A 15,402-nucleotide genomic window follows, 5' to 3' on the forward strand; every position below is an offset into this window, starting at 1 on the left:
TTTTGTTTCATCGCGCCCTTTGTTCCTCTCTCCAGCGCCCCCTGCCTAAAGTGACGCGTCCCTTTCTCAGCCCGAAACGCAAGCGAGACACCAGCAGCGGTCCCTGCAGGTTTCCGTAGTGTAGCGGCTATCACGTTCGCCTAACACGCGAAAGGTCCCCGGTTTGACACCTCGTTTTGCACGCTCCTGTACTTCACAGAGGTCTTGAGCGACAGCTCATTTGTTCCCAATGTATTTCCGGTGCCTTCGTGCACTCTTGTACCAAACGCACGTTCCTTCTGTACGCGGAGCCGATCATTTGCAGTTGGGCTGTGCCGACAGACCAGGACGAGCTCTGTCGGCTCAAAAGCAGCGCAGGACCTGCAAGAACAACAGAAAGATTAGCATCCAGCGGGGGCCTCTTAGTGAGCCCAAGAGCTCATCAAGAATCGGCTCCAGCAACAGGGCTGGGCGCATTGTTCCATTCTCTGCCCACTCTCGGTGTAAACAAGTCCCTCCTGGTCTCTGCTTGGAATGCACTTTCCTGCGTTTGCTTTGGTGTAACTGGCTTCCCCTGCATGGGCGAATGTGAAGAAGATCCTTAGTAAGTCATTGAAGAAAACCGAGAAGAGGTCGGAGTGGCCTCTGTCGTTCATCAACGATCCAGTCAGGCAGTACTCCTCTGTAAAGCGCCGTTCGTTCACATCGATTGGCTTTTTTTTTGCCTTCATTCGTGCGAGTAGTAAAAGCAGACGCCCCTAATCTGCCGTGACCCAGATTTGAACCGGGGTTGTTGCGGCCACAACACAAAGTACTGACCACTATACCATCACAGCGAGTTACCAAGACACACACGGCAGGGCGTAAAGGGCTGTGCTCTCTTCGTGTGACATAATTCGGAAAAGTCCTGACGTTGCATTTCAACTGAGCACTTCGACACTCTGAGTGACAACTCTCTTGCGTGTTTTCTCATATTTATGTAGTTTGCTTGCATGATGCCGGGAACAGCATGGTTGTTCGCTGCCATTTAGTCTAGCGGTTAGGGTTCCTGGTTTTCACCCAGGCGGTTCGACTCGGTTTTGCCTCCTGCTTTCCAAAAGATCAGCACCGTGTACGAAAGAGCCGCATTAAAACTACTCGAACGTGCAAAACGTGCGAGAAGAGGGGGCGTTTGTTTCCAACCGAAACTTCTCGCGTGTGAGACGAGCTGATCATCGCTGTGGGAAGGTTACTCTGGTAGACAGGGCTGACCTTCGGCAATAGGATTTATAGTCTCCAAGATGATATTTGCACTTTCTGGAGAGGCGATTTTCTCCACTTCAGTAGCCCGATTTCGTCGATTGCGTGGAGAGGGCTGTAGAATGTGGCGCCGCCTTTCCTGCTCCGTCCATGACAGGCGTGCTGGTCTCTGGAGAGAGAGCACGGTCCATCAGCGCACTCCAATAAAGGCACTGGAAGCAGCTAAATCGCATTGGCGAAGCTCAGCGCTGGGCCGCTGGGCACGTCTTACCACCGTTTCCGTAGTGTAGTGGTTATCACGTTCGCCTCACACGCGAAAGGTCCCCGGTTCGAAACCGGGCGGAAACAGACATCTTTTGTCGCCAGGCACAAAAGGGGATTGGGGATTCGCCTAGCGCTGTGATCGAACAGACCCACTGGACCCACCTCTTAGTGTGGCGGGATCTGCACAGTGCATGTCACAGCGCATCCTGCTTTCACTTCAAGGCGCGTCCTGATGTACCCCAGTCTCCCGCGTGACAGGTGGGGACAGGTGGGGACAGGTGACAGGTCCTATACTAACGAGGAAGACATCGCTCTCTCCGACCCCCGGCATCGTGTCCCGACCCACCGTGCTGGAAGCCGACGCGTGCTGTGATTCCTTTACGGAGCAGAAATGACAACCGAGGAGCCGAGAGATCATTTCAGCATTTCGCGTCTGAACGGAAAACACAAACGACCAACTCGGAATGACTTGCCTTTGACGCTTCTCAAAGCGTTCTTTGTGCATCGAACAGACCCACTCACCTCTTAGTGTGGTGGGATCTGCACAGTGCATGTCGCAGCGCTTCCTGCTTTCACTTCAATGTGCTTCCTGATGTCGAGTCGTGTGCCGTGCGGAGGCTCTGAAAGCGAGAGCAATGAAAAGGTGCACGACGCTGTGAAAGAAAACAGAGAAGTGAAAGGCAGTCATTTCTCTAAGGAGGTGAAAGAAAAGCTACTCCCCGTCGGGGAATCGAACCCCGGTCTCCCGCGTGACAGGCGGGGATACTTGCCACTATACTAACGAGGAAGACATCGCTCTCTCCAACCCCCGGCATCGTGTCCCGACCCAGCATGCTGGAAGCCAACGCGTGCTGTGATCCCTTTACGGAGCAGAAATGACAACCGAGGAGCCGAGAGATCATTTCAGCATTTCGCGTCTGAACGGAAAACACAAACGACCAACTCGGAATGACTTGCCTTTGACGCTTTTCAAAGCGTTCTTTGTGCACGACGACTGCGCCGCCTAGCAGATACAGATGGGTTGTACAACTTTGAACTAGCAAATGGAAGAGGGCTAAGCCCCCTCTCTTTTAGCCCAGGTTCGATCTGTCTCCCAGAATCACCAGGGCGCACGCACACACACATACCCGTGCCGTTGAAGTGCTCTGCTTCATTTCTAAGGGCAACTCAACATTCACTCCTACCCCGAGTGCAGAAAAGACAGCATCCACAGCAACAACAGCTCAGGTCTCTGCACAGGAGCTAAGCTGCCCTCATCTCCTCTGCTCTGCGGCTCCTGCGGAGTGGAGTCCTGCCTGGAGCCGTGTTTGCAGGCGGCGGCTCCCCGTGCCCTGTCTGTGCGTCGTGTCCAAGAGCTCCTGGGAGGAAGAGAGAGCCCTCCCACTCGGGGGCTTTTCCACGGTCTGTGTGAGGAGGGGCGGGTGTGTCCAGTAGCTTATCGAGCGGAAGCCTGGGGCGGCGGAGAGCTGTGATCGTGCAGACCTTGAGGTGTCACCTCTTTGTCTGCTTTCCCGCCCCCCCTCCGCCCAAGCTCTGCTCCAAAGTAGCCCGGCAACCCCTCACACCTGCACGTGTCACAACCTAAGGTGCGGTCATGAGACACCCATGGGGTGTCGTTCTGTTCTTGCTAATTGTTTCCTGCCCGTCGCAGGAAGGAGTCCATGCGAGGAAGATGCGCTGGACAGAGCTCAGAGGGCGCAGCTGGGTGGCTTTCCTTCTGAGTGACGTTCCTGCAACACTCTCCCGCTACTCTTGGTGCGCTCATGCCACAACACAGGAAGGCTGGAGCAGGTGGCTGTGGGCTTTGCGCACCGCCGAAATAGCTCAGTTGGGAGAGCGTTAGACTAAAGGTCCCTGGTTCGATCCCGGGTTTCGGCATTTTGTTTCATCGCGCCCTTTGTTCCTCTCTCCAGCGCCCCCTGCCTAAAGCGTCCCTTTCTCAGCCCGAAACGCAAGCGAGACACCAGCAGCAGTCCCTGCAGGTTTCCATAGTGTAGCGGCTATCACGTTTGCCTAACACGCGAGAGGTCCCCGGTTCGAGACCGGGCGGAAACAGCCTCGTTTTGCACGCTCCTGTACTTCACAGAGGTCTTGAGCGACCGGTCATTTGTTCCCAATGTATTTCCGGTGCCTTCGTGCACTCTTGTACCAAACGCACGTTCCTTCTGTACGCGGAGCCGATCATTTGCAATTGGGCTGTGCCGACAGACCAGGACGAGCTCTGTCGGCTCAAAAGCAGCGCAGGACCTGCAAGAACAACAGAAAGATTAGCATCCAGCGGGGTCCTCTTAGTGAGCCCAAGAGCTCATCAAGAATCGGCTCCAGCAACAGGGCTGGGCGCATTGTTCCATTCTCCGCCCACTCTCGGTGTAAACAAGTCCCTCCTGGTCTCTGCTTGAAATGCACTTTCCTGCGTTTGCTTTGGTGTAACTGGCTTCCCCTGCATGGGCGAATGTGAAAAAGATCCTTAGTAAGTCATTGAAGAAAACCGAGAAGAGGTCGGAGTGGCCTCTGTCGTTCATCAACGATCCAGTCAGGCAGTACTCCTCTGTAAAGCGCCGTTCGTTCACATCGATTGGCTTTTTTTTGCCTTCATTCGTGCGAGTAGTAAAAGCAGACGCCCCTATTCTGCCGTGACCCAGATTCGAACCGGGGTTGTTGCGGCCACAACGCAAAGTACTGACCACTATACGATCACAGCGAGTTACCGAGACACACGTGGCAGCGCGGAAAGGGCTGTGCTCTCTTCGTGTGACATAATTCGGAAAAGTCCTGACGTTGCATTTCAACTGAGCCCCAGTATACATCGACCCTTCGACACTCTGAGTGACAACTCTCTTGCGTGTTTTCTCATATTAATGTAGTTTGCTTGCATGATGCCGGTGAAGTGGAAATCTAATAAGTAAATTGATTCTTAAAAATGTAGAGAGCTTTGAAAAAATATATTGGTGCTTTTAGATAATATATTTCAAGGATGTAACTGCTGTGCTACAGTGCGTGCAGAATTTTAGAAAACAGTTCGTCAACAAAGTACACTGTTTAGGTTAGTTTAGAAGACAATGTACCAAAACAATATATGCTGTCTGGGTCATTAGAATTAGCTGAAAGTAACTGATAAGCTTTGAATAACAAATCTAGTTTTTCTTCTCTCGCTCTATGATGTAATCTGTTTTCTCTTAGAGAAAGGGGAAGTTTTAGTAGGGACCAAGTGCTGAACTTTTTTACAGCGCAACGTCTTATAAAAACCCTGTACTGCTTGTAACAAATTGAGTCTCTGGTTGCACTTTGCAGGGCTCCCAATATTGCAATATTGAAATAAAGACCTTACTCAGGTGAGAACTCTCTCTTGTGGCTTCCTTGATAGTTATATTTCCATGACAATTTGGGGGCTCGTCCGGGATCACAAACCTGAGCGCGAACAGCTGCTGAAACTCCATCCATTTAGCAAATTGGACGAACCTCGGAGGATAAACTGTTTATCCTTCCAGAGACGCGTCTGGAGAATTGGCAGCTGTCTGACGTCAGTAAGTGATCCTTTAAAATTAATAGTTATATTTCCATGACAAGAGAAAAACCATCAACACCCCTACCACCTCCACCAATCCTAACCTTGTTTTTACTATACCCTCTGACCTTTCCCTTTCACCCCTTTGCATCCTCAGCTAACATATTTTAAAATTACAATAGACTGTATAGTATTTATGTTTAAAATTAAGGTAAATATGTCAAAATATCAAAATCCAACTGCACAGTGCTATTGTAAGAATGCTTGTCAAGTTCTCAAACAAACCTGCATTGTATTTTTAAAATATTTCAGCGGAGGATTCAACTGGAATATAAATGAAGATTCGACGATAATTTTTTTTGAGTGAATATGGTTTTCTGGGGAGTTGCAATGTTGGGCATTATTGGACATTTCCCGGTGACCCTGACACGTGTTAAACACTCGCATTTCCTGCAAATATTAAAATGGTTAAGGTTTCGCTGAGAAATCCAATCGACTGAAGACAATGTTTATATCGCAAAAGAACCCCGTCCCTGGGTGGACTCGAACCACCAACCTTTCGGTTAACAGCCGAACGCGCTAACCGATTGCGCCACAGAGACTGACCGGTAAGGTCGTTTCTCGAATCACAAGTTTTCGGTTAAAAAAAAATCTCTTCCGTTTATTTTGCCAACCTGTAATATTTCTTCTGCACTGATAACCAAGAATTGAATTTCATTTTTCGCAAGCTGTGTGAATTTAATCAAAAACAAGTTTTCCAGAAAGGAAATGAACACATGCATTTAACGAAATCAAGCCCTTTGTGATTGCCCGAAATGATACGTTCTGTACTACAAGATAGGAAGAAAGACACGGCTGGGATTTGAATCTCAGTTCTTTTGTTTAATAGAGAAGCGCTTTAACCAACTAGGCTACGGTGACAGGACAACCTTCACCTTTTACAGCCGCTTGGACACACCGCTCTGAGACATCTGCGTTCAGTAAGCGCTGAACCTGCGCTCAGAGCAAATTGCCTCTTTTACATAGCAGCCCCGACACTGAGAAACGAAGAGAACTGGCTTTTATCTGCCATTTTCATGTCCAATGCGTTTGACATCTCCCAAGGGCGACAGGGTTCTTTTGCGACACTATTTCTTCTTCTTTTTTATTTCTGTACGCTTTGATAAAAAACGAGAAATCGTGCAACGGAAAAATGTCTTTTTTTCATAGAGAAAACGTGCACCAGGAAATGTTGTGTTGAGAAGAAATGATTTAACATGATACGTAACCTAATTTATCGGAGCAATTGCTCGACCAGCAAGATCTGGAGAGGTTGGAGAGTCTGGTGGATGTGATAATTATACGGTGTTGTGGAAGAAAACAGTCTTTCTTTGAATTCTCAGTCAATCGGAATTTCAGTGCGAAACATAAACCCCTTGTCTGATTTAAAGAGATTATATTTTAAAACTCATAAAAAATCAGAAAACACATGTTTCTCACTTTGAAATTTTAGACGGAGCGGTGCATTACTAGTAGCGGCGCTGAGCACACTATGGGGGAATTCAGGTCATGTGAAATGCCAGCGGTTTAATAAACAACGCGTCTGATTTCGGATCATAAGATTGTAGGTTCGACTTCTACCTGGCTCGTGTAAATTTTATTCAAGCTCCTCAGTAATAGATGTATATTATGTAATGAACCGCACCTGAAAGCAAACGTTGGGTCTGTTTCCTTTGTTTTCCAGCATGAAATAGCAAATCGTTACAAAAAGCACCTGCTAATGTCCAATAGCGGGTTTTGTTTTCAAATTACAGTTTCAGGCTTCAGACACTTTTTAATAAAACAAAAGTGTCCGGAAACTCATTAACTTTCAGGTTTGCTTGAACCTGTATTAAAAAAAGTTATCTGAAACTTCCGGGATTCCATTATCTGATGTAGCTGTCTCTAAAGTTGGACGTGATGTTAAGCAGATGTGAACTGTGCCTTTTCTCTTAAAAAAAAAAAAACAAAGTTCTTTTTTCCCCTCCACTCCAATGCTGGAGACTGTAAGCCTGTGTGAGCTCCACACTGCGTGTCCTGTACTGCTCTATTTTGTTTTGATTATCTATGTGGTGTACAGATAGAACTCAACTGCATGGTGTGAATTCCGTGTTCAGGACCAGCAGAACCTGAAAAAGTAACAGCTGACCGCGACATGATTTGAACAAGCAGCCATCTGATCTGGAGTCAGACGCGCTACCATTGCGCCATGAAGTCACAGCTGCCCGTGCCTTTGAATTCCCCAAAGGAGACAAATCAGCTTCACAAAAAAAATCTGTGAAGAGCGCAGCTCTTCCGAAGAGAGTCTCTTCTTCCCAGACCACATTTTATCTTCCTGCGCAGCTCTTGTGCAGGTGTTGTTCTCAATTACAGATCCAGGAACACTGATTTTTTTTCTATTTTTTTTTTAATTAAGTACCCCATGGTGCAACGGTAGCACGTCTGACTCTAAATCCCCAAGTTCATTTTCAAAGTATATCGGAGTCAACTGATACTGATCAGGTTCTGCTGCTACTGAACCCGCAGTCTTCACCTTAAGGTTCAATTCCTCAAGCCTTTTGACCTTATATGTCCATCCCTTCTCGTCAAAACTCGTATTTTCACAGAGTACCCTTCAGAAATCGCAGTATAGAATGAATAAACTCCAGTAGATCTCGGCCGCTGTTGGTGATTTTCCTTTAAAAATAAATGAATCTCTGGAAATTTTACGGAGTGTATCACTTTCACTGAGACCGAGAAGTGTTAAGCTGTACATGAGTCTTTGTGGTTCGGTTGTTAACCAAAAGGGTGGTGGTTTGAGCCCTCCCAGGGACACTATGAGCCTTTTAATGTACACACCCGTCTCACTTTATCTCCACGGCCGGTCTTGTACCGCAATCAAATACAGAGCCCGTAGGAGGCAGTAAGCTCGCATATATAGCTCACTGTGTATATAATGAAGAAGCAGAGGTTAGTTTCTCATCTGCGCGTTACAGAGCCTTACGCAACTCGTACTGTACCAACAGCGAGGGTTTGATCCCTGCACGGGCTATTAGTTGAAAAGCCATTGTAAATGACGTGTAAGAGATTTATAGATACTGTAGATCAGTGGTTCTCAAACTGTGGTACGCGTACCGGCAGTGGTACGTGGAGTGCCACCAGGTGGTACGCCAAATGACCCTGGAACTGTGTAGTGTGCACTGAAAAATCGGGACGGGTTTTCATATTTTGTATTTTAATACTTGTCGAATACGCAGCCTACATACTACGATACAGTGCGTGCTAATACTTCAGTGGACACAAGAGATACTCTGTAATTCTATACCACTCTATAGGAATGCGTGCTACGGATGCAAGTGACCAATTGTATTTAAAAAAAGCTATTGTATCTCCAGCAAATAGGGAGAAAGGAGAATGTGCGTGATTTTGGAACAATGCCAACATTGTAAACACAGGAATGCATAGAAATACGTGCTACGAACGCAGGCAATCTTGTGAGCACACGAAAGCGTGATAGAAAAATATTTAAGAACTGTTCGAATTTGAGAAAAATACACCGAGCGTCTCTGTGTTTCGCTCCCATGCGCATGAAATAAAAACTTTAAATAAATACGGAAATAAAAACGGAAACGCGGAAAAAGCTTGCGGATTGCTAAAGCAGGTAAGCTACACTATTTTTGAAGAACCTTATTTACCGTTGGCAAAAGAGCTGACACGTATTATGTGTGGAAAAAAAGCTGCTAAACAGCTCGACCTGCTGCCCCCCTCCCCCTGAAAGACACAGTCATTCATAGAATTATTGAAATGAAGGATTATATCAAAAGTACACTGATAGAGCGCGTTAAGATGAGCAGATGTTTTTCACTGCAATTAGATGAGTCTGTAGTCGATTTGGCCAATTTGCTCGTTTACGTTAGATACGAGTTTGAGGGTATGTCCCATGAAGACTTTCTGTTCTGTAAACCGCTACCAACAGGAACTACAGGAGAGCACATATTTCAGCTTCAGAATGAATTTATCGAAGAGAATGACCTCGACTTGATAAAATGCATCTGAGTTTGTACAGACGGTGCTAGAGCAATGACAAGCCGACATAACGGTGCAGTTGCACGAATTAGAGAGGTTGCTCCAGAAATTAATGTACGCATTACAACATCCACCGCGAGACCTTTGCCGTCAAGAAAATGCCTGATGATTTAATATCTGTTAGACTCTGTTGTGAATTGTATCAAGGCTCGAAAAATTTATTCACATCTCCTTTGCTCAACTAAATAGGCTCACCCCTCTCACTGAAATGGTGCTTTTTTATTAGTTGTTGTTAATGTTTTTTTTTCTGTAAAATACTTTGAGAAGCCACCTTTAAAGGCGCTATATCAAATAAAGTTCATTATTATAATATTTATTATATGTATGTGTGAGTATGTGCACGTACACTCATGTTGGTCATTGAGAATTTCTGGGGTTCCTATGAGATGATGACTTGTAGGTGGTACTTGGATGCTTTGGTTGGATTAGGGGTGGTACTTGGTCCAAAAAGTTTGAGAACCACTGCTGTAGATACTTTATTGATCCCATGAGGGAAATTAATAAAGCTTATCCAGCTGGCTTTTATGTTTCACACTAAATTGCGATCTTGAAACCAAAATAATTAGAAATATGGAACACAACCATTGTTCTCCAAGAAGGAAAGCTGTTTAACACTGACGTCACTCCTTTTTATTTAACCCAGATTGTGAAGACAACTCCACCCTATCAAAGGAAAATGTTGCACAAAAGTTGGAAAGCACACTCTGAATCCATCTGTACTGTATATTTGATTTCCGCGATCCGTTCAAGGCTGCTTGGTGCTTCGCAAGCAAGTCATGTTCAGGGAAGAAACTCAGCTTAGAGAACTACTGGTGCATTTTCACTCATTGAATTTGATCTTTGTACTCTCTTTTCATTCTCAGCTATAATATTTCAAAATTACAGTTCGGATTTGTTGGAAAACTTCACAGGCATTATTAAGTTAGGACTGTACAATTGTATTTTAATATCTTGGTATATTTACCTTCATTTTAATATGGATGTAACCATAAATGTTGTACTTTTGTCGTACATTTTAACTGAGGACGCACGACGACTATTATACCTTGTGATACATGCAAGACATCTGTAAACGAAGATGTAGTCAAATTGGCAATTAACAGAAAACCACAATTGTATAATATTATTTCTCTATGTCGATGATCAGTTGAAGGATTTGAAGAAACTATATATTATTCCTCGATATCGATGATCAGTTGAAGGATTTGAAGAAACAGCAGCGATAGCAGGTGATTTTGGTTTTGAACCCATCTTTACACCTCAATAATCCATTTGTCCTCGAAAAAAGAAAAGACAGGCATGTTTTGAGTCTCATAATGATCATCTTCTCGATCCAAAGAAACATATAAATTTGATTCCTTCCGTAGTATTTTGGATTTTCTTATGAAGATCTCACGAAGTATTGCCAGGATCTATATTTAGCGTTCGGTAGTGATAACACTGCTGATATTGATTGAGTAGAAATCTATGATGTATTGACAACTTTATCTGAAGCGAGAAGTCCTAGAACGCTGTCTATGAAGTGTTAGGATTCATACCAAGATATACTTTTTGTTTTCAACCCAAAATGCTGCTATTGCATTACACATTATATGAACATTACCAGTTTTGGTAGCTTCTCTGCATGATTTTTCAAAACTGAAACTAATTACAAAATTATTTAAGATCAACCATGACAAAAAAATTATAAATCAGGACTAATATTAATATCAACTGATGTTACTACAGAAAAAAAGATTTAACTGAAATATTAATAAGACTATGCAAGCCTAAAAAGTAGAACAATTCAATTTATATAACTTTTTTTTTTTAGAAATGGGCTCACACACCGGAAGACACTAACGTTTCTCTTCGTTAGAGTATGTGAATAACAGTTTAACCCAAAATATTTGGAGTCCAGAGGGAGGACTTGCTCGCTGAATGATCTCTCAAGAAATCCCTGGTGAGATTCAACAGGTGTTTTCTTCAACAGCCACTAAAAGTCTGATGACCTTCTCTGGATTTCCTGAATATGACGTAAAATTAGTTCAAATCATTTGGTAGTTAACACAACGAAATGCTTTGGAGGTACATTTAAAACAGCAGAGCAAGACTGTAGCACTTCGTGTGTGACTGAATTTAATTGTGTAAACCTGGCTCTCTATGAACACGAGCAAAGAGTTCTTACTCAACAGAAGATTGCGATGTGAGCACAATAATATAAGACATCTGGAGACGCCAGAGATTGAACTCAGGACTTCATACAAAAAAAGCATACACTCTACCACTGAGCTACATCCCCTATGGCACAGATGGTGGAACTGACTTAAAGATGTGCATATGTTTACTGACCACAATCCACCCTTCATGAATAATTGAAATGAATAATTTATTTTTATATCCAGTCACATGGGCGACGGTGGTTGATTCTTCAATGGGGGAGTGCGTTTTTCTACCTCCTTACTCGACTGTCTTTCAATTATGTTTTCTTTGAAACCTTTTTGCATCTTTTAAGTGCTTGCAATTAAATTACGCATAGAAAAACAGCAGTACAGTTGATGTTCATGGACTGATGCACACAACTCCAGTGATAAAGCCCTTTTGTAAATATTGTAGAAGAATGTTAAAGGGCGAAACAACGCTCCAACCACGTGAATGGTAACAAGAAGGATCGTGTTCTTATTTAATATGTGCTTTTGAATTGCCTTGTCAATACACACAGGCTTTAGAGATGGACAAATAATTGAGTGAATCAAATTAGTTTTTGTTGGTCGTCTGTGTCTTCATAACTTTGTAGGTGAGAGAGAGGATTGCGAAAATGTGCAGGTGCTTCTCAGAAGTGCGTTGGTGGTATAGGTTCCTTCAAATAACTGAGCCAGTGCATCCCAAATCTTTTCAAGATGATCTGTGATCTGGTAACACATCTCCTGAAACTAACATTCGAGGTAGGAAGTGTGCTCTTAAACACCAAAACACTCAAAAAGGAAGAAGCAGATCTCTGTACACAAGACGGTAGTGCGATATTAGAATTTCAGAGTTCTTGACGGATTCAGGCTCCTTCTCAGAGGTCCTTGCTCGCCAAATAACTTTGCATCTGAGGAAGAGCACCACGGAAAAAACCCAACTCAACAAGAGAGCGCGTTGGTTGCTCTTGCTCTTAATGCAAGGAGCTGTTTTTTTTTCCTCGCAATAATAATTATTAACCAGAAACAGCAGCACAGGTAGGTCGCATTTGTGATTATGTCACTTCTCTGCTTCAGCAAGGTCAATAAAAGACTCTGAAAGTAGTAAAGCAAAACTGAACTCAAAATCATATTAGGAATTCTGAGCGATATCTCCATACAGGTAATCCAATAAGAACGTTGAAATATTTGAATATCATCTCTCTGTAGATTGCGCTGCTTTTTACCCAGAGTAAAACTATTGGATTGAAGGAATGCTAACCGCTGGGTTAAAATGTATAGTTGTTATTTGGAGAAATCTGTAAACTCGTGATCGACAGTGCTGATTATTTTCCGGAGACGGAGCACTGATGACCTATCCGAGCTAATTGATAAAGCTCACCCAGTGGATACTCTAGCAGAACGTCAAAGAACATTCACCTTTGTATCCAAAGAAACCACAGGCAACATCAGGAAGCACAATCAATTCCCCTTTTAAATCTTTCCTGTAAGGTATGCTATGTGAATTCATGAAGTTAATCCTCTGATCTCTTTTGATCACGAACAAAGTACTTCTGATGGAGCGCTATGTTCAAAGATTTAATAAGCTTTACCCCTGCCAACGATTCGGCGTGAAGAATTAAAAGTTTCACAGACAAAAGCAGCTCACCACCACAGCCAATATTGAATGTACTGTACTTGCCGGTACACTATCATGTGCACTGCCTCAAAAGTGATCTTGGCAGATGTTGTTCCCTACATAAAACTGAACGTACCAAAGAGAATTTCTGTTGAGAAAACAAAATATTTTTTCTGCCTTGATGTTAAGCCTGTCTTTTAGAAAGTCTATCTCTTAACACCTCCTGCAGCCTAACAAAAAGCACTTTTACTGATCGTATTGCAGGTCTTAAAACACTAACATTTGGCAGCGGTGGGATTCGAACCCACGCCCCCAGAGAGACTGGAGCCTAAATCCAGCGCCTTAGACCGCTCAGCCACGCTACCTTCCTCCATGTCCATCTTCCTCACATTGCTGGCTTGGACTGGGGGGCTTCAGCTCTTGTCGTCGGATCTAATGATATCATGACATGTGGAAGTGACTGCACCTTCACCTTCCGAGATGCTTTCTATAGCACAAACGCTACTTTCACCGGCACAAACATAGCAATAACGAAGGAGGTGGGTTTCATCCTTTGTGCTGTTTGTAGGGGCGCAACTCTACGTCGATCTACTGACTTGAAGAGCAAAAATCAAAATCCTCTCCTACTACTATTGCTTTTTTCATAGTTTCTTCAAATCCTTCATTTGAACGTCGATTTTGAAGGATATTGATGATAATACCACATAAATTGTGGTTTTCTTGTGATCGCCAATTTTATTCAAATATCAGCCTTTTTTACGGTTCCTTGCGTGTTTCACAAGGTATAATAGCCCCCCTCGCATCCTCAGCTAACATATTTTAAAATTACAATAGCTTATAAAGCATGCATGTTTACATTTATATTAAAATTAAAGTAAATATACAAGAATACATACAGTACTAACCCAATAATTCTTGTCAGGTTCTCCAACAAATCTGCGTTGTTATTTTAACATGTTTCAGCTGAGGGTGCAAAAGGAGTATAAATGAATTTTCCCGCCAGCCAAATTCCATGAGACCAAATTCCATGAGTGAACATTATTTTCTCAGAAGTTGCCGGCATTGGACTTTGCCGGTGGTATTGAATTATGTCCAAACTGTTGTAGTAGTTCCTTCTTGAAATTCGACACGTGCAAAGCACTCGTAATATCATAGGTGTTAAAGTTCGCTGAGTCTATTCGAGTCATGGTGTGTATCCCTGCCTATCATTGGGAGACAGGTAGCTTTTTTACACTCAGATTCCAATCTTCAATGCTTTGTGTGAGAGCTTACATAACTTTCATTTTCTCACATTTTCTGACGACTGTTCCAAAGGGGCACCCCGTCAATTCCGAATACTTTTCAAAAATCTGCCTGCATGTTTGATTATTGTCATTTCATTTAAAAAAAGTTCAATATTGATCATAACTAAAGAAAATAATGATCATGAACAAAAAAGGGATAAAGATGCGAGTCGATCTTGAATCACAGCTGGGTGACACGGGCTTCTGTTCTGATATGGTTGTATGAGAAACAGGAGGAATCGCCAATCTCCTATAGAACATGAGTTGAATCAGGAGTGAGACATTTCGTATACTCGTGCATATGTCAACGCCTGACCTACATCGTAAAACTAACATTAAGTTGTCAGAGACATTCATTTATATACAAACAAGAGACAGACCAAGTAATAATTCTACATTAGTTCAGGTGGGTAAACCTGAACTAACTAACTAATAAACCTATTAATAATTCTACATTAACGTGTCCTACACTGATCAGACTAATTGACATGGTCTGATTCAGAGCCTGTGCAGTTCGTGCTAATTACAACAACGACAGTTCTGAACCCTCATCACCGAACTGAGCACAAGTTCAGCTGTTCTCCAGTTTTGTTAGGCATGGTTTTTCATTGCAATTGAGTTCAGAGCTGGAGCTGATCTCCAGACAGTACAGTGTTTTGGGTAAGTTGTCGATGCAGGAGGCTGCAGACAACTTACCCAAAGTGTTTTCTATAGCTTTCAGGTGCAGTTCATTTATATAAAAGAATGTAAGTGGTATAAACTCAACAAGCCAGATGGCAGTCGAACCCATAATTTTCTGACACGAGGCCTAACGCGTTATTCATTACGCCACTGACCCTGCTATTATAGTGTTAAAAAAACGCGTTTTCTACGTCTGTTTAAAAATCACTAAAAAAGACAAAGGGCTTGTGTGTTGCGCTAAAATTCTGCTTCATTTCGAATGCAAATAAAAACCGTTTTGTTCCGTGAAATCATACATTTGTCACATCCTTCATACTATACTTCTCTCTTGTATTAGTAAAGCATTTTGATTTAAACTGAACAATATATTGTAACGCAACAAGGGCGCATTAGGTCGGCCCCCCACCGTCGGGGGCTCGAACCCGGGACTCCCATGTCTCTCTGCAGCAACCCAGCCCGGTGAGCTGAAGAGAGATCTCCCCACAACCCACGGGCTGTGGTCCTGCTATCACAGGGAAGGGCAGTGACGTCACCTGCTCTGGTACACCGGCTCTTACACAGTGCCTGTCGGCCGTAAGCGTTACACTA

At 43.7% G+C, this 15,402-nt stretch overlaps 4 non-coding genes across 4 annotated transcripts; 1 reads left to right on the forward strand and 3 right to left on the reverse strand.

The window, feature by feature from the left end:
• Positions 1–1,493: 1,493 nt before the first annotated feature.
• On the forward strand, positions 1,494–1,566 carry trnav-cac (transfer RNA valine (anticodon CAC)). The gene has a single exon. It is a non-coding gene; the product is annotated as a tRNA-Val (tRNA).
• A 631-nt stretch (positions 1,567–2,197) lies between these two features.
• trnad-guc (transfer RNA aspartic acid (anticodon GUC)) lies at positions 2,198–2,269 on the reverse strand. The gene has a single exon. It is a non-coding gene; the product is annotated as a tRNA-Asp (tRNA).
• Positions 2,270–5,515: 3,246 nt separating this feature from the next.
• trnan-guu (transfer RNA asparagine (anticodon GUU)) lies at positions 5,516–5,589 on the reverse strand. The gene has a single exon. It is a non-coding gene; the product is annotated as a tRNA-Asn (tRNA).
• Positions 5,590–13,133: 7,544 nt separating this feature from the next.
• trnal-uag (transfer RNA leucine (anticodon UAG)) lies at positions 13,134–13,215 on the reverse strand. The gene has a single exon. It is a non-coding gene; the product is annotated as a tRNA-Leu (tRNA).
• Between the last annotated feature and the right edge of the window lie 2,187 nt (positions 13,216–15,402).

This window comes from Lepisosteus platostomus, chromosome 5 (genome assembly GCF_059453375.1).
Source record: "Lepisosteus platostomus isolate fLepPlt1 chromosome 5, fLepPlt1.hap1, whole genome shotgun sequence".
Taxonomy (NCBI): domain Eukaryota; kingdom Metazoa; phylum Chordata; class Actinopteri; order Semionotiformes; family Lepisosteidae; genus Lepisosteus; species Lepisosteus platostomus.